This window comes from Erpetoichthys calabaricus, chromosome 14 (assembly GCF_900747795.2).
Source record: "Erpetoichthys calabaricus chromosome 14, fErpCal1.3, whole genome shotgun sequence".
NCBI lineage: Eukaryota > Metazoa > Chordata > Cladistia > Polypteriformes > Polypteridae > Erpetoichthys > Erpetoichthys calabaricus.
Genome location: NC_041407.2, coordinates 90,402,548 through 90,423,538, shown reverse-complemented (window position 1 = coordinate 90,423,538; position 20,991 = coordinate 90,402,548).

Sequence of the window (20,991 nt, the reverse complement as noted above, 5' to 3'; positions counted from 1 at the left end):
CAAGTTATTGTCCATGTCATTACAGCATATTTAATAATGCTTTCCCTTAAAAAGTGAACACTGACATGCTGTTAGTAGCACAGCAGAAAATAAAGGTTAATAGATTGATTGCATGTACAATGGGTTCTTTCCTTACACTTTTGGAAAGACTCCAGCTCCCCTTGACTCTAATGAAGAAAAGTGGGCTTTAAAAATGGATGGATCAATAATAGATTGACAAGTGTTAACAGTCCGGCATCCTAGCCTTGTTGGAGCCCAATACATTCTGATCTGAGAAAGCAGAAGCAGAACTAAAATTTGTCTATGAAAAAAACAAATTAAAAAGTGGTCCTTTAGAAGTTTTTTTTACACGTTCCATGGTATAAACTTGGCGTGCTTTTTCTTGTATGCAACTTGGATTGTTGAAGTTTCCATCAGCTTCAAACCTCATCCAGACTCTGCCTTCCTTACGCCATGTTGATATAGGCCCTGGAAACTACAAGGGCCTACTACTTGGGCCTACTACTACTATCCTGTCCAACAACAGAGGCTTGTCATTTAGGAATGTGATCCAGCCACAAAAAATAAAGATGGAAAAAAAAGGGAATTCCAATTCTTAGAAAGTTTACGCTACAGGATTTGTTCACGATCTCCAATCTGACTTTTCACTGGATTTGGCTCTATGAAATTTGGGGGGCCTGTACTTTCTCTTGTAGTCTGATACTGTCAGATCTCAGAGGAGTACATGAAGGCATCCACTGAATGCAAACCCTGCAATGATCCAGAGGTCAGAAGTGAGGGAAAACTGAATTGTGCAATACATTTGTAGGTCATGCAGGGAGCTACATCTGCAGAATGTAAAAATAAAATAACACAGTGATCACTGAAAAGTACATCATCGTTCTCTTTGCTAACAATTTTAAACATACTGTAGAGGAATAAATTCAGTACAAGATAGATAGATAGATAGATAGATAGATAGATAGATAGATAGGAAAGGCACGATATGATAGATAGATAGATAGATAGATAGATAGATAGATAGATAGATAGATAGATAGATAGATAGATAGATAGATAGGAAAGGCACGATATGATAGATAGATAGATAGATAGATAGATAGATAGATAGATAGATAGATAGATAGATAGATAGATAGATAGATAGATAGATAGGAAAGGCACGATATGATAGATAGATAGATAGATAGATAGATAGATGGGAATGGCACTGTAATCACAAGCAGCACAATACATACCATTTCAATCACCATATATATATTATGTTGTTATTATATATTATATACTGTATATTTAGTCGTTATGTAAAAAAAAAAATGTAATACCAACAAAATATGGGAGGAACATAGTCAAAAACAATAAAGCTAAAAAAAAAGATTTGACAGAATTAGGCTCTGGTTGGGTAAAACTGGCACCTTCTGGAGTCTGATGTGCCTCACAGATAGTAATTGTATGCTCATATGTTGTTATAGTTGCCCATGGATGATTCTGCACATTAACTGATCAGGTCAGTCCAGCAGCATTGTTGTCTTGCATGTCGATAGCATGAGAAGTTTTGTTGTAATGGCTTCATCCTCTTTATATTAAATGTCAGACTTTCAAATCTGGTCTTCTCCTCTACACTGAGTCCAGTGAAATTGCCTTTTAGGAGACCTCTGCTTTTGATCATGCCTAGTGAAGAAAGAGTTTGTAGGGATACTCTCTGCACAATACACCAAGGATACAAGAACATGAAACTAAAAAGGTACAGTGAGAGGTGTTCGCTCTAATTTACCAGCATGCTCATATCATGGAAATTAGTTTAACCATCCTCAAAACACAAACACCTAGAAGCAGCCTCAATGGTTGTAACTTGGCCTCACACAAACTGTGTTGTAAAAACAATACAATGTGCTGTAAATCATATTCAGAGATAGATATGAAAGGTACTATATGATAGATAGATAGATAGATAGATAGATAGATAGATAGATAGATAGATAGATAGATAGATATGAAAGGCACTATATAATAGATAGATAGATGGCACTATACAGAAGGTGGACAGATCATGTGGAGGTCTCTAATCATCTCCAAGCTCACTGCCAAGCCCCTGTGGGTCTGAGGGCACTGCAGAGCATTTACTCATGGTCTCTCTGCGTATGGTGGGCACTCTCCTTATGAGCTGTGTGTGGTTCAGTAGCCTGGCCATGCTCCCCTAAGATTATTCTTGCGTAAAGCTTGTATAGATACAAAGGGGTCCACAGTGAAATTGCCCGTTCAGGTGGGTGCACTCTTTGGCACTTTTAGTTTTTGACTCCTTGGTGTTTGTCACCATTGATGAGGAGGACACTGGACTGTGTACTGCTTTAAAGATGCTCTTTTTATTAATAAGTCTTGTTTTTCGAAACGATTTCACACTTAAATCATATATAGCACCTTTAACGTGCACATTCTAGTGTGGTTATTCAGATGTGAGTTTACTTGTTTACGATGTGAGAAAATGCACTAAGTGACTTATTTGGGGTCACACCGAGGGTCAGCAGTGGGGACTGAACGCCTGGTCATGGTGTTTACAGTCCCAAGCCTTGGCGAGTGGTCCACAGTGCTCTTTGCCCTTTGGCCTCACAACATGTGCTACACACCTATGAAGTACCATACTGTATAAAAGACGCAATGTGGTCTGCGATTAGAGAGCGAGGCCGTTATTTTACAGAACACCTTATGCGGACACTTCTGGGACATCACCCATTCGGCTCTGCACCCCGGCCCAGAAGTCTGCAGAGCAGAACTCCCAGGGTTAGCCTTCCTGCTGTGCTGTTCAGCGATCATTTTCGAGAGAAACTTGCCATGTTGCCTGCGAGGCAGGCAGGCCAGCTTATGAGGTTCACAGTAGACATTCCAGAGGCAGAGAGTCAGCAGAGAAGAATGCCGAGGACGACGATCCAAGACTGTGGGCTGCGATCCAGACACCGCGACCACAGGAGAGGCGGTGTGGGTCTAATCTCGTGCTGTGAGTCAAGGCGGCGATGGACTCAAAGGGCACACAAGTTTCTGAAGAGCACATCATGCCCCCTTCAACACAGGCGCAGACCCTCTCGGGTTCACACTTGTCTACACAAGGCGCTCACTTACTCCGTGACAAACAAAGCCCCACGTGGGTGAGTATGCGCATAGTTTTAACTCTGCTGTAGACAATGACTCATGCAGAAACGAAGGGCGGTATACTACGCTCAGAGAACACAAATAAAGCTCTCCTCTCCTCCCGTCTCGGTGTTATGCTAATTAATTAATTTTCCTTTATTTACATCGGAGAAAGGTGAGCAGCGTCCGTTTCTACATGCACTTTGCCTGCCATAGATTTAGCACCCAGCAGCTGCCAAGTTTTCCGGCCTGCTTGTTTCTGTCTGCCATTATCTGCACCTTCCTATCTTCTCAAGGTAAATCAAAAGGGCCACTTAGCTCAGCTTATACAGTTTCCCTAATGGAGCACAGTCAATCAATCACTTAGCCGTCCTGTAAATCGATAAAAGTCCCCAGGCCATCAGTATGTGGGAAATTACACTTAATCAATCGGGATATCAGTCAATCAATCAATCAGTCTGGCCAGTCGGTGAAAAGCGGTATGGCGGTCAATAAGCTAACCAAACGAAGAAAGCAGTAAATCAGAGGGCGCTCACTCCTTCGACACATTAGCCTGTCAATGAAGCCAACATGTGGGCAAATCAATCGACTGGACAATGGGGTGAAAACCGTTAATCAAGAAAAGTGGCTTCACCTTGTTGGTTAATCAATCAATCATCAATCAATCAATCAATGAGTCCCACAATGGCGTCCTCTCCCCAGCACTGAGGTGAGAGAAGACCCAAATGTGAAAAATGAAAACTAACTTAAAAGCACCAAAACCTGAAGGAAACATTCACTCTGCTGCTGGCTCATCGTGTGGCCCCGTTGGTTAAAAACCCTCTCACAGAAAGCTGTTCTAGAAGGTTCTAAACAAAGAAAATAACATTAGAAGACAGTAGAGCAATATTAAAATATTAAATCTTGAAAAAAAGAGAATAATGAAGTGGCCAGAAGGACTCCTCAATTTACCTGCCATCAAAAGACAATTAGCAGCAACTGACAGTACTGGCATGGTGGGAGCAGTAAAGGAGGCTATGAAAGAGTTACTGTCGATACCCGACTTTGCACAGATTTACAGTCAAAAGCGGTGGGGCCACAGGTGTAATCTGTTCAGTCCGAAGGAGCACAGGAGCTGTAACAATATCTGGGCTTCTTCCAACGTTCAGACGAGCGACTGTTAAGAAAGAGCCAACTGTGGGGGTCACATGGCTGCTGGAGAAAGCAACTAAACAATCAGCATGTTTACATGTGCGTCAATAACCTGACTATTCGCAGAAACCTGATTTCTAAAATGCCATGGAAAACCTTACTCTGATTGGAGAAAATGCGGGTAATTGGAGTCCGCAAAACCTGACTGACTAACAGGTAGATTTCTCTGCAAATAACCCGATTACGTGCTCACGTAAACCCTTAACAGGGTTACTCTTCAGGATTTTGTAGTCTGCGCGTGTCCAGTGTGCTCTGTCAGCAGCCTGCCCATGTATTTCATTCTCATACCGTTTCAGCTGCTATGGGTAGAAGTGTCCACAGAATGCATTTCCACAGGCAAATGTTTGAGAGATTGCATTATTCCTTCCCCCTGGCTACAATTTTCGGTTCCAATATTTCAGAAATCACTTGATTTATGTTGATGAGTCAAATGTATGGTGCTAAACTCAGGTACACAATCTCACGAGCAGTGTTGGGGTAACACGTTATGAGTAACGTGCGTTACAGAGTGCGATTACTTTTTAAAGTAACAAGTAATCTAACGCAAAACTTACAGTGCATCCGGAAAGTATTCACAGCACATCACTTTTTCCACATTTTGTTATGTTACAGCCTTATTCCAAAATGGATTAAATTCATTTTTTTCCTCAGTGTTCTACACACAACACCCCATAATGACAACGTGAAAAAAGTTTACTTGATGTTTCTGCAAATTTATTAAAAATAAAAAAACTGAGAAATCCCATGTACATAAGTATTCACAGCCTTTGCTCAACACTTTGTCGATGCACCTTTGGCAGCAATTACAGCCTCAAGTCTTTTTGAATATGATGCCACAAGCTTGGCACACCTATCCTTGGCCAGTTTCGCCCATTCCTCTTTGTAGCACCTCTCAAGCTCCATCAGGCTGGATGGGAAGCGTTGGTGCACAGCCATTTTAAGATCTCTCCAGAGATGTTCAATCAGATTCAAGTCTGGGCTCTGGCTGGGCCACTCAAGGACATTCACAGAGTTGTCCTGAAGCCACTCTTTTGATATCTTGGCTGTGTGCTTAGGGTCGTTGTCCTGCTGAAAAATGAACCGTCTCCTCAGTCTGAGGTCAAGAGCGCTTTGGAGCAGGTTTTCATCCAGGATGTCTCTGTACATTGCTGCAGTCATCTTTCCCTTTATCCTGACTAGTCTCCCAGTCCCTGCTGCTGAAAAACATCCCCACAGCATGGTCCCGCCACCACCATGTTTCACTGTAGGGATGGTATTGGCCCGGTGATGAGCAGTGCCTGGTTTCCTCCAAACGTGACGCCTGGCATTCACACCAAAGAGTTCAATCTTTGTCTCATCAGACCAGAGAATTTTCTTTCTCATGGTCTGAGAGTCCTTCAGGTGCCTTTTGGCAAACTCCAGGCGGGCTGCCATGTGCCTTTTACTAAGGAGTGGCTTCCATCTGGCCACTCCACCATACAGGCCTGATTGGTGGATTGCTGCAGAGATGGTTGTCCTTATGGAAGGTTCTCCTCTCTCCACAGAGGACCTCTGGAGCTCTGACAGAGTGACCATCGGGTTCTTGGTCACCTCCCTGACTAAGGCCCTTCTCCCCTGATCGCTCAGTTTAGATGGCCGGCCAGCTCTAGGAAGAGTCCTGGTGGTTTCGAACTTCTTCCACTTACGGATAATGGAGGCCACTGTGCTCATTGGGACCTTCAAAGCAGCAGAAATTTCTCTGTAACCTTCCCCAGATTTGGGCCTCGAGACAATTCCTTTGACTTCATGCTTGGTTTGTGCTCTGACATGAACATGCTTGGTTTGTGCTCTGACATGAACTGTCAACTGTGGGACCTTATATAGACAGGTGTGTGCCTTTCCAAATCATGTCCAATCAACTGAATTTACCACAGGTGGACTCCAATGAAGCTGCAGAAACATCTCAAGGATGATCAGGGGAAACAGGATGCACCTGAGCTCAATTTTGAGCTTCATGGCAAAGGCTGTGAATACTTATGTACATGTGCTTTCTCAATTTTTTTATTTTTAATAAATTTGAAAAAACCTCAAGTAAACTTTTTTCACGTTGTCATTATGGGGTGTTGCGTGTAGAATTCCGAGGAAAAAAATGAATTTAATCCATTTTGGAATAAGGCTGTAACATCACAAAATGTGGAAAAAGTGATGCGCTGTGAATACTTTCCAAATGCACTGTATCTTATTGAAGTAAAAACACCTGCATTATTATTAGTACAGCAGCCCCGGGTGAGGGGCAGGAGGCAAGGAGACCAAATTTGGAGCTCCACAGTAGTTTGTCTTGTCTGTACGGTCCTGGGGAGCAGCTGTGCAAAGTGTGGTTGGGATCAGTCCATGCAGACCTATAAATACCTGGGAGTGCAGCTGGATGATAAATTGGACTGGACTGCCAATACTGATGCTTTGTGTAAGAAAGGACAGAGCCGGTTATACTTCCTTAGAAGGCTGGCGTCCTTCAACATCTGCAATAAGATGCTGCAGATGTTCTATCAGATGGTTGTGGCGAGCGCCCTCTTCTACATGGTGGTGTGCTGGGGAGGCAGCATAAAGAAGAAGGACGCCTCACGCCTGAACAAACTGGTGAGGAAGGCAGGCTCTATTGTAGGCACAGAGCTGGACAGTTTGACATCCGTGGCAGAGCGACGGGCACTCAGCAGGCTCCTATCAATTATGGAGAATCCACTGCATCCACTAAACAGTATCATCTCCAGACAGAGGAGCAGCTTCAGCGACAGACTGCTGTCAATGTCCTGCTCCACTGATAGACTGAGAAGATCGTTTCTCCCCCAAACTATGCGACTCTTCAATTCCACCCGGGGGGGTAAACGTTAACATTATACACAGTTACTGTCTGTTTTTACCTGCATTATTATCAATCTTTAATTTAATATTGTTTTTTGTATCAGTATGCTGCTGCTGGAGAATGTGAATTTCCCCTTGGGATTAATAAAGTATCTATCTATCTATCATATAGTGCTATTCATATCTATCGATCTATCTAACAATCAGACAGATATTCTATATTCTATTCTCTTCTGTTACCACAGGGTTATATTATATTATATTATATTATATTATATTATATTATATTATATTATATTATATTATATTATATACTTGCAGATAAGTTCTCCCGCGGATAAGTCAAGACTTGATTTTACAGTATAATTTCTGGTATTATAAGTCGAATGCAGAAAATTCAAGCTATTGGCACAAGGGATTATGATATGCTAACGCCCACCTGAGAGAGGAACCACGGTGCACACTGCCTTTTTCTCTATGTGGGTGCGGCAATGTGCTGATTCAGCACGTGCTCATAACCTCACTCTCTCTCGTGCCTACGTGACCACACGGTAACACCCAAACTATTCCGAAGCAACATTTGCACTGATTTGTGTTTTGTGTATTTCTCATCCTCATACACCTTTATCGTAAAAGTATCCCTTATCTACGATGGAGTGTTCGATCAGAAGAAAATATGAAGCTGATTTGAAATTAAACGTCATTGAAGTAGTGAAAGAAACTGGTAACTGTGCTGCTGCAACAAAATTCAATGTGTCTGAGAAACTGATACAAGATTGGAGGAGGCAAGAAGATGTAAAAAAAAAAAAAAAAAAAAAAATTAAGTGTCGCATTTTTGAATGGCCATATAAGTTGGGGTCTGATTTTATGTCTGATTTTTCAGGTTTCAAGACCTGACTTATAAGTGAGTATATACAGCATATTATATTATATTATATTAGCTGTAAAAAGCCCGGGCTCCTAGAAACTATGGATTCTGGCACTTCAATCAATCAATCGCATCGGTTGTGCATTAATGGCTAAGCGAGTTTCTCTCTCCTCGGAGGTTTCGTTTTGCTGATGTGCTCGCCTCACTTGTGTATTATCTGCTAAGCAAGTTTCTGTTTTCTCGGTGGTTTCACTTTGAGCTTCATGCTGTAGCCTCGCACTTCTGGGCTGGACAGACAGACACACACACTTCCACATGTAGACGTTTATATATAAGATTATAAATCCATCCATTTTCTACCCACGTATATAAGGCAGGGTCGTAGGGACGCTGGAGTCAGTCCCAGCAAGCACTGAACACAAAGTAGTAATACCCCCTGGACAGGGCGCTGGCTCAACACAGGGTTACTGTATATTATATTATGTTATGTTATGTGTGAACCACCAGGGTGAGTACAACTCCCCACACCCTGGACACAAAAGACACAGAGCCCAAGTTCAGCACACAACATGCGTTTATTAGGAGTGGGAAATGTAATTTTGTTTCGTTTCCCTCCTTATACAGCACGGTACAATAAGCCCTGCATATAAAAGTCACAGTCCTTTTTTCTTCCTTTCTCTCTCTTCTATCTCTTGTCCTCCCCCCGACTCTGGCTCCCCGAATGGAGTGAGGCAGCTCCCTATATAGGGCACCTGGAAGTGCTACAAGTGTTCCATAATCTCCATCCAGATGCACTTCTAGGTGTGGCGGCAGCCCTGCTCCATGTGCCCCCTGGTGGTGGCCACGGGCCCCAGTAGGGTTGAGTTTCCACGCTTCAAACCCATGGCATGCTCTGTTGTCCCGGCCAGGTAAAAATCCCTGGCTGTCTGTTACGTATGTTCTATACTATTCTATTGTTGACAGCACTTGTTAATGTATAAACCCTGCAGGATTTCAAATTTTCACTGTGCTTATATTGCACTGCAGCAGTAAAATATCTGACACAGAAAACGACTTTACATTCTTCTAGACATTATGGCCTGCTGGTCATGACCAGAAAAGCAAATAACTGTGAGAACCCAAAACGTGCCACACAACCCGCCTGAGTCCCGGGCATGTCAGTAGATCAGGATCATTCAAGGCAATATTTAATGTGGAGTCAGAAAAAAAATCAAAAAGCCCGAACTGGCATAAGCCGCCCTAATTCTGGGTCTTGCATAAGAAATGTAAGGATTTATTTCACGAGGTAGAAGTACATCATAAAGCAGAAGAGTTGCATCAAACATTTGAAATATTAAAACATGTGCTCCGATTGAAAGGTTTAAAGTGTACATATCTCTGATTGTACCAGAAATGTGACATTTATCACCCTCTTATAGAGGTCCATAGAGGGCTAGACCCGTCATAAAGGACCACAAATGAAAAATAGCACCATATTCGTAATCGCTTGACCTTAAAATAATCTAAAACGATACCCCTCCTGCTTATGCTTATCATTTGTAACCTTGAGGGAGTGGCTCTTAGGGGGCTAGGACCACCAGTAAAGACTCAAAACATCAAAAACATGACAGTATTTGTGATCAGTAACCTCAAAATAGCATAAAAATGACCCTCCACGTGACCGTATTACCAATCCCCATTTTTTTGGGAACTTTTGTGAAATGGAGGAAATTTGATTCCTCGTATCCCATTAGGGGTACAAGTCATTCTGATTCATTTTGCTGAAGACACCATCGGGTTTATTCTTTATCATAAGGACATAATTTCCTGCACAAAGTTTGATCCAAGAATGGACTCAAAACGAGGGCTTTTTGGGTTTAGAGGGTCAAAATGCTTGACATCTTAGACATCAGGACAAGTTGAATGGTTTGTCACATGTGGGGGTTTCCATGTGATTTCAAAGTATCCACACGTGATTCGTATGAACACAACATACACAAATTAAAGCAAAAATAAGAAGTCTACAGGCACTTTTATTCTTGAAGCAATGACTGGAGAGAAGAAAAGAGAAAGCAGTTTAGGTCTGGTCCCTTTACCCCTTTATAAAATGTCACTTGCTGTACTGAATTGTTTAGTGCCGGACACAGTGGTGGTTGATGTGTTAATATCAAAAAATAAAAAAAACTCACTGAGTCTTCCCCTCTTGTAAGACAAAAGACAACTCTTTTGAAGCAACTAACACGGCACAGCCGGTCCCGTTACTTTGCATCACACCTCTGCATAATGCAGACAGCCATCTTGATATTGAATTCCGCCTGTTCCCATATAGCGCCCCTCACATTAGTCAGGCTCAAAACGCTTACAGAGCCTTTTAAACATAAGCCCATTACCAGACTTCACCTGCGCACACAAGCACACGTCCAGAGATCCAGTTTTCAAAATCCTCTCAAGACCACCTTTGCATAGCCCTTGGTACGCTGCAGGGCATACAGCTGCCAGACGTCAGCCAAGGCGGCCCCCCCTCCTAGGACCACGACTCTCCTCCTCTGCGGCCTTAACAGCTGGCTCCCATTTGACAGATGATGGAGGATAAGACGGCACTTAAAGGGGTATCTGCAACTAACAGTGCAAATTTGACAGGGGGTCCAATCTACTGGGACGAGGGGCCACAAGGTCAAAAAAATAGGAGCTCAATCTAGTAGGCAGGACCATGAAAATATGCAAGTAGGGACACTGGAGGTCGAAACAATGAGGTCAAATAGAAAAAACAAAACAGAAGCAACAATGGAAAGAGAAGGGTAAGGACTAGAAATTGTGGAGCACAATGACAGGGCATGGAGGTTAGGAAGGCCGTTTTATTTTCCACATAACCCTGAATGAGAAGCAGAACCAAGAGCAAGTTGTGGGAGGTGGGACTGGCCGAATCGTGGGTAAAGTCACAAGGCAAAAGGAGGGTGTAACAAAGGGCACGGCGTAACAGCGGTACACGCATGGTGAACTTCGGCAAGTCTTTTCTTCTTAAACTGTAATCTGGCCATCCTGTTTTTGTGTCTAACTAGTGGATTGTATCTTGCAGTGTGTCCTCTGTGTTTCTGTTCATGAAGTCTGCTGCAGATAGTCGTCTCTGACATGTCCACATTGGCCTCCTGAAAACTGTCTCTGATCTGTCAGACAGGTGTTTGGGGCTTTTTCTTTACCACAGTGAGGATTCTTCTGTCATCAGCAGTGGAGGTCTTCCTTTGCGATTACTGAGCTCACCAGTGTGTTCTTTCTTCTTCATGATATTCCAGATAGTTGATTTTGGTCATCCTGTGGCCTTACTGAGGTCTCTAATGGTTTTAATCTTGTTTTTCATGCCCATAATGGCTCCTTTGACTTCCACTGTCACAGCTCTTGTCCTCATGTTGAACAATGACAACTACAGATTCCAAAGGGTCGAAGCAAGCCGAGGTATCTTATGAAGCAATGAAACCCACCTGAGGAATCACAAACACCTGAGACCCCAATTGTCACAAACATTATGGTGCCCTGAAATGGGAGGACTGTGTATAAAAAGTGTTGTCATTACTACAAGTGTGAACAAAATGTCTGCAAATAAACTTAAATGAAAGTGTGTGATGTGCTCTTTAATCACAATGCCTGAATTGTTTGATTTGTCGTTTTAAACTGTGGAGCAGAAAGGGAAATCAAGGAAAAATGGGTCTTTGTCACAAACATCATGGAGAGCACTGTAAATTCTGTCTTTCAGCCCAGAGCATCACACGACCAACTGAGAACACCGGGACAGGAAACTTAACAGAGGCGAGCTAAACACACATGTAATGTTAATTTGAAAATCAAGACTATGGCAGACATGCCCACTCAGGACTAAACTGCTTCTATTAAAGACCTGTGCACTGTGCAGTAGAAGACTATGGAGCATGGCTGTGCATGACAATGTACAGTACTGGTACCCCTGCAATCAGTCCGATGCTGAATGCATAGGGGCTCTAGAACCCGGGACCCTGCAATGGATTCAATAATGGATGAATGGAAAAACACCAAGACCTTCCTTTTGACCCAGCAGGATATGTTACCACACAATCTGTTCAGGCAGGGCACTGCTTTAAAAAGAAAACAAAAAACAAAAAAGCACACATTTGAGAGGGTCAACATCTTCAACACACATTACAGAAATCACTTTTTTTTTCCAAAATGTTTTTCCCAAACCCTGTAACATGACTCAAAACAGACTGAGGAAGGGCTGGTATATGACACACAAAGTTTATGGCCTTTCTCTTGCTTCTCACTGCCAATAGACTAGACATTAAAAAATGAAAGAGAGAGAGACGGTAGGCCATTTCTGTAAACAGAACAGTGGGGAGCGGCAGGGATGTGGGAATGCAGTGGGGTGCGCTGGCCGGCACTGCTGCCGCTCGCTCTCAGCCAGGGGCTGCACCCAAGAATGCACATCCTTCATAAACTTGGGATTCATCCCAGACTCTTTCCCAACATCCTGCACCAGAAAGTCTTGTCGAGCATTTTATGGGTAGCAGGTAGGCAGCTCTGTGGGGTTATGGCTTAGATTCTTCATGTGGCTTGAGGCTTGTGTGAGAGAGGCCTTGTCTGACTCGACTGCCAAATCGGAATTACTACAATTATCCACCAAACAGTACTTAGTAGATGCACCGATTATAAATCTTTTTTTATTTCATCCCTGTCATGAAGTAAACTGGATTATAGCAACACAAGTAACCAAAGTGGCAAAATCTAGTATGCACAAAATGCCTGTATATATACACACGTACAGTGCATTTACACAGTAAAAACATATTTTATGTACATATTATATACAGTATGTATATGTGTGAGTGTGATATATATATATATATACACAGTTCATACATTCAAATTATTTGACACCCTGGCCGGAATGGAAAAGGGACTGTTACCTGTCCAGGGGGCCAGCACAATGGAAAGACTCGGGGAGACAACCACTCTTGAGTACATTTTCCCCGTCACATTGGATGGCAGTATCCCTGAGCTTAGTTACCCACAGGGCATGCTTGGAAGTGGAGTGCTTGACTGCAGCCCTGCTGCGTTCTGCCATGGGGCCCTGTGGGGATTCATAATCTCTGTTTTAGCAGACCTCTGCCTGACCTGGAAGTGCTTGCACCAAACCATGTCCTGGCACCAGAAGTACTCCTGGGTCCAAGACAGAAAGGAGCCACTTCACCTCACTCATGCGAGTTGGAGTTAGGAGAGGAGGATAGAGAAAGTGCGCCTGGGAGGAGTACAAGAGAAAAGACAGACAGAGAGAAGGAAGAAGAGTTGTTGGTGCTGTTGTGTAACAAATATAAAGGAGTCTTGTCAAGGTATTTTGTTTAAGAAACCTTTTATTTGTGCTGCTGTGACTGTGTCTTTGGTTTTAGGTGCTGCTATGCCCTCTACAGTTCACAACACGCACATACTTATACATTATATAAATATTATATATATATATATATATATATACACAGGGAGATTCACTTGAAAGAGGCCCCAAATATTCTGTAATCACTCTTGCCAGGACAAAGCAATCTGAATGAAACAACGTGTAATGTTCTCCTCAGTATATGGAGCCAGGATGCCCCTGTGTCAGAGTGATGAGGTATGCGCCAGACAGCCGTTGCAACGTTTAACCGCTGTTTGAAACTTCTGGGTGCATACCGCCCGTACCCCTTCACTCAGTCACTCGACTTCTCATCTGGATGGTGGTGTATAGTATTGAGCAGCACATCTTCATGGTGTAAACCTACTGGGTCACGAATTTGTTTAATTGATGTCAGAATCAACTGGATGATCATGAGTTAATGGATGGTTACTTCCAGCAAGATGTTTTATATATTGTGGTGGATGGCCGGCTAAATATTCCGGCCCTCACCCCCAGGCCGCCAGGTGGAGCTCTCCCGACAGCATGGATGTTCCCCGAATTCCAGCAGGGCCTCATGGACTTTGTAGTTTGTATGCACAGCCCTGCTGGATACCATGGGGGCCACCAGGAGTCACTGTAGGGAGGCTGTCGGACTGTTATGTGCCCTATAACCTGGAAGTACGTCCTGGTCACATGAACAGGAAAAACGACGTGCTTCCAGGTTGACGAGAAGGACTTTTACCCTGACCCGGAAGTAATGAGGACTTGTGGATTGTTGGACAGGAACCACTTCCGGGTCAGGGGGTATAAAAGGATGCTGGGAAAGCCCAGACATTGAGCTGAGCTGGGAGGAAGGGTGGCAAAGTGTCTGGGAGAGGAGGATTGGTATTTGTAGAGTGTTTATTGATTATATGAGTAGTGTGGAGTGGAGGGTGCTTGGTGCACTGTATTATTATAAAATAAAGAAGTCTTGGACTTTTACCTGGTGTTTGGAGTGGTACCTGAGGGTTGAAGAGATCGATAAAAGCCTCTACTGCTACAATATATATATATATATATACACACACACACACACAATAGATTCAGCAATCTACATTCAATAACCCATAATGACAAAGTGAAAGCAAGTCTTCAGAAAGGTTCGCAAATATCTCATTCATTTAAGTATTCAGACCCTTAATTCAGTACTTTATACAAGCCCCTTTAGCAGCAATTCCACCTTTGACTCCTCTTGGTAAGTCTCTAAAAGCTTTGCAAACCTGTGTTTGGGCAGATTACCCCATTCTTCCTGAGAGATCCTCAAAAGCTCCATTTGATTGGATGAGAAGAGTCTGTAAACCGCCATCCTCAGCTTTCTCCACAGAAATTCTATAGAGTTTAAAGCTGGGATCTGGCTGGGACACTCGAGGACACTCAGAGACATGTGAAGCCACTCTGGCATTGTCTTGGTTGAATGCTTCAGGTCATTGTCATGCTGAAAGCTGAACCGTCACCCCAGTCTGAGGTGGTGTGCACTCTGCAGTAGGTTTCCTTTCAGGACCGCTCTGTATTCGTTTATATTCATCCATTTCTCAGATCTGACCAGCCTTTTCCTGTGCATGCCGCTGAGAAAGCACCCTCATAGTATAATGCTGCCACCAACATGCTTCCTTGTATTGATATTAGGCAAATGATGCTCCATACCTGGTCTTCACATAGTGCTTGGAGTTCTGCTCAAAGAGTTCAATTTTTGTCTCACCAGACCAGAGAATTGTTGTTCTGTTTCTCTTAGGCCAGGTTTATACTTCATGCGACGCGGCGCATGCTACAGTGGACACTCCTGCTACGCAAACGTTTTACTGTTTATACTCGCGCGCGTACTTTATGTAAATCTGGAGGAATCCAGCAGGTGGCAGTGCGAGATATCATCACGGTGAGAACAGGTTTGGCTTCTCTGTGTTGTGAATTGCCTGGAACACCCATTAAATTCCGATGACACCTTACCGCAATATCTCTGAAAAGGATGTTTAATGATTAAATCCATCAATCCGAGGATGTGTCCATTCCAGCAAGCATTGGGCATGAGACAGAAACAATCCCTGGATGGGCATCAGCTCATCGCAAGGTGAATACAAGCACACACATATACTGGAGTCATTTTAGCGGGACCAAATCCCCAAATCTGTATATCTTTGGAACGAAACCAGAGCACAGTGTGGAATCCAAGCAGGGAATACCAGCGACGTGACTCCCTGTGAGACAGCAGTGCTGCCGCTCCGCCACCGTGTCACCCCCATGTGTTTAATTATTAACAGTATTCATTATTTACACTAAATTAACGATTTATCAGTAAAATGTAACATACATACTTTAATGCATTTCATCATGAAAGTGATATCAAGTATAAATCTAAAGATTCTAAATTTGCAGAGAGTTGGAATATCATACATTTAATGTTTTCTGTGTGGTGATCTATTGCTCTTTGTCGTACCGATTAATAACTGGGATGACGTCTACGATGGGCTGCTTTAATGATAAACTACAAGGTTAAAGTGGACATTTCGTGATTAAAGCCGAAATTTCTACTTTAATCACAAAATACACGTTTTCACCATGTCCTTAATTTTTTTCTCAGTGGCTCAAATACAGTACTGTACATTATGTTGCTGTTGTGAAGTTGCAAAAAAAAAAAAAGATGTTACAAAAGACGGTATGTGAGACTTTTAAAATGTATCATGTCATTACGATCGGGGACCAAGGCCCTTCTTGTCTGGTTACTCAGTTTGGCCAGATGGCCAACTCTCAGAAGATTCCTGCTAGTTCCAAACCCCTTCAATTTCACAACTATTGAGGCCACTGTGCTAATGGGAACACTTTACACTTAAAAGTTTTACAAATGGTTGTATCCCCTTGCCCTAATCTGTGCCTCACCATAACTTGATCATGTAGGTCTTACAGAGAATTCTTAGAACTTCATGGTTTGGTTTTCTTCTAACAAAATGTGGGACCTTCTATACACAGCTACACATGTGCCTTGCTAAATGTTGTCCAATCAATTCAGCTTGCCACACGTGAATGCCAATCAAGATCTCGACACATCTCAAGGAGAATTAAAGCAAACAGGATGCACCTGAACACAATTTGGAGTCCCACAGCAAATGATCTGCATACTTAATATGAATGAGAGATTTGATTTTTAATAAATTTGCAAACCTTTCTGAAAACATGTTTTTAGTTTCTCATTGCGGGTTATTGAGTGTAGACTGATTGGCAAAAATGGCAAATTTATCCATTAAAAATTTAATTGACAACAGACTAAAGTGGGCAGAAAGTGAAAGGCTCTACATACTTTCTGAATGTAGTGTAGATAGATAGATAGATAGATAGATAGATAGATAGATAGATAGATAGATAGATAGATAGATAGATAGATAGATAGATAGATAGATAGGCAGTATTTATGTAACATAGCATTTTGCAACTTGTAAAATATACAGTATGTGTAATAAGTAAATAACTGCGTAATGATTTTTTTGCAGCTATCAATGCAACTTGACTACACGCCAGGCATCGGCCAGCTTACCTGTGAACATAAGATGGGCTCAATAATTTTGTTATGCATTGTCACCAGCTGCTTTTCCCGTTGATTTGGAGCAGCTCGTGCTATCTATTTATATGAGCAGAGAGTCTGCCTAATTAAATGTGTTCTGGTAAGGAGTGAGTCAATAGAAAAGGCCTCTACAGGGATGCCAAAGTAAGCTAACTGCTAAATATGGTGGCCATAAGCACTGTCACATGTGTGCAGATAGGGGGCAGCTTAAGGGCCCTCCAGGGATCAGCGCTGTGTGCTAATAATTTTTCTCTCTCTCTCTCTCTGCAGATTGGAAGATTGACGGCTATATCACGACAGATGTCACTTTCGGCGTCCACCCACCTGGACCCGTGTTTTCCTGCTGGAAGGACTGATAACCAGAATGTCTCTCCCATTGTTGTGTTATGTTTGTCATTTTTGAAACCTTCAGTTATACACGGAGGTGCCCCAGCTCTTATCTTTTTCTGTCTCCTCTTTCACAGCACAGACAAGACATGGAATACTCCAAGGCAAAGATTTAACGCCACCTCTAGCACAAGTGTAAACCCATTTTAATCAGGTTCTCTTCACATCTATCGTCCCTTCACTTTCTGCATCCATTTCCTTCAATGACTGGCTTGTTGAGAGTCGGGTCCTACCCTGGAAGGAACCAACCTTGGACAGAATGTCACTTTATCAAGGACAACTGAAAGCCACACACCCTCATGCAGCAGATTTCTGTAATTTACAGTTATCAAGCATGCATTGTCTTTAGGGTGTGGGAGAAAACCCACAGGCAGAAACATGCAAACTCACTCCTTGTGAAATTCAGTATTTCTAATAATCCCCCTTTTAGCAAGAAATCCTGTTATTGTTCAGACTGGTTTGGCAGACTCCCCTAACTGGAGCTAGCTGTACAGAATCCCACCTCCACAAAACATGTTTCAATAGGACGTCTGCAAAAGGCAAAGACAGAGTAGGGTGAAATGTGGGAATCGATCATCAATTGAACAATACAGGTGCTTTCCTTTGCTGTTTTAAAAAATGAAGTATGTGTTGTGTGGAAAATAATAATGTATATAACTGAAGAACAGAAAAAGAACTGCTATTTAGTTGTTGTTTCTACAGAACAATTTATTCTAATGCTGGGCTGCAGAAGTACCTGAGAAAATTCCCCAAGGATGCAGGAAGACCAACTCCTGTATAATTATCAGGCCAGGAATGAAACTCTGCTCCCTGAAGCTCCTACTCAGCAGCCCTTTACCACGTTACAACCCTTGTGGTACATGTGCTGCACCCCCAACAGAAGAATGACCCAGAGTGCTTAGTTTGTCAAATTCAGAGAGAGTACAAGTCTTACGAAAACAATAAACATACACTGAAATGGATAACTTGGAGATGGCAGTGAAGAAGGCAATGGAATCTTACAGAGTAGCATAGAGGACTTCAAACCCTGAGGCTGTTGGTTCAAATCCCACTACTGTCACTATCTGTGTGACCACGGAGAGTTCACTTCACCTGCCTGTGCTCCAAATGGTACAACAAAAGAAACATAACCAATTGTATCCCTCTAATGTTGTATGTCGTCTTGTACGGCGTCAGCGAAGTAATGTCACCTTCATGCTATCAAAAGGAGAATAAGCAATGACTAGGGTGACTGGGCTGCACGACCCCTACCTGGTCAGCATATAACAAACACGTTCATGAAAGAATGCGGTCATCGTATCTCTGACTGCTGCTGTCACTTCACCAATCTTTACAAAGGTCAGGGGAAGCTGCTTGGTCGAGTAATCAATCTTTATTTCTTATTGCATCTTTCATAGCAAAACACCATTTAATTAGTCATTAGAAAACCAAAAGCCCAAACACATCTTGAACTTGAACCCCAGCATAATCCCATCCTGTAATTCCATATGGCTTCAAATCAAGAAAAAATGTGTTTTTGTCCTAGACATTATGGGGGGCACTGTACATTAATCAGGTTTAACATAAAGTCAGAGTGGTAGCACACAGCTGTCATTCCTTCCTTACAGCACCCACTGTCTGGGGTTTCCATGTTCTAATTGTGCATTTCTGATTTGATCGGGATTATTGGGTGTGTTTAACTGATTATTTTTATCTCTTTAAATACTGAATACTGGAAAGGTGTCAGCAATAGTTTTAAATTAAAAAAATAAGTTTAGTCCTTTGTGAAGTAAATAACATCCATCCCCTTTTTCAATCCCAAATCTGAGCCACTGGGTGAACACTGGCCACTGCACTACCAGATCACACTGTTTCAAAATATCTTTAGCAAATAACTGGAATCAACCTAAGCAGACTCTTTAACAATAGGCTTCTGCTCCTGAATTTCATGCAACATGGTGTCCTGGATAAAGGACTATCTGACAGGCAGAGCACCATCTGTGTGACTGAAGGACTGTGTGAGCAACACTACAGCACACAAGGAACAGGCCTGTCTCCCTTCATCATCACCCTGTAGACATCAGACTGTAAATATAACAGCAGGTCATGGCACTTACAGAAATTCTCAGGTAATTCTGCACTCATGGGGGGTATTAACAAATTGAATGAGACAGAGGAGTTCGGTGGAGAAGCTTGTTTCTTGGTGCAAAGAGAAATATCTGTAACTTAACATAAGAAGAACCAGGGAACTGGTTATTGACTTTCACCGCTCCAAAGAGCCTCCATGTCCAGTCACTGTTCAGGCTGTGGATGTGGAGGTGGTGAACTCCTTCAAGTTCCTGGTGGTCCACATCAATGACAGGTTGGACTGGTCTCAGAACACAGAGGAACTTTATAAGGAAGGGCAGAGCAGACTGTTTCTCCTCAGGTGACTGTGATCCTTTAATGTGGGAAGTGACATCCTTCACATCTTCTACAACTCTGTAATGGTCACTGTGATTTTCTGCATTGTGGTGTGTTGGGCTGGTAACATCACTTCAGGAGAGGCCCACAGAATCAACAAGTTGATTAAAAGGTTAGGCTCAGTTATGGGATGCACTCTGGATCCCCTGGACGTCGTAGCAAAGGAGAGAATTCAAACAAAACTGAGTGCCATTATGAACAACGCTGCCCATCCTCTCTCTGTGACACACCAACACTGAGGACTTTCAGCCAATGAATCATTCAGTAGAAGTGGGTCAAGAAACACAACTGGGGTTCCTTAATAAATACAGCAATACATGCCTCACAGGGACTATGACAGCCAAGTGACAAGTTTTCGTTCTTTTTAATTTTCTTGCTTTTTAGTGATTGAGGTGTGTGTTCAGATCATACCGTGAGTATGTAAATACTTACTTATCCTCTTATTTATGTAAAGAGCATCTATAAAAAGCCAAATTTCCCCCTGGGGACAAATAAAGTTTTCTCTCTCTGTCTTACATGGTCACTCTTTTCCGCTTTGGTGTGCAATTGATCCCCAAAATGTCTCAGTGTATCGTTCACCATGTGTACGTCTTACTTTACACCCTGTGCTGCTGTGATGAATACTGGCTTCCAGTGACTCTAAATTTGGCAGATTAAATGTACCCCTCAGCACATGCAGGATTAAACGTAAATGAATATCACGCATGTTCGGTTCTTTTGAGTTAATTACTGCTGTGCATGATAACCCCTTCCTCACCAGCTGTTACTAGATGGCCGGGTGCTCGTGCTTGCATGATGTTGCACAGGCAGCATCAGGCAATTTTATTTTTGAAAGAAAAAAAAAAACGCAATGGTTTCTTTATTCCACATATTACTACTTAGGTGCTTATCGACACCCGCGTGTAATCCTGGGGGTTGTTTTTGGATGCTCCTTGCTTCACAGAGAGTCTAGAATTGTCCTCTCAACTCCGTCTGCTGCAGAACAGAGAGAGCCCAATATGTGTGATCACGACTCTGACAACACCGGCTCTTCAGTACTGTGATCGACTGGATTAAAAGCACTAAAGTCATAGAAGACATTCTGGAAACACAACAGTCACCTCACAACCTACAAACTTGAAATGATGTCAGTCATAGCTTCCTTACAAAATGCTTGAAAAATTCTCAAAAAAACACCTGAAAAACATAAAAAACAAATCCTGA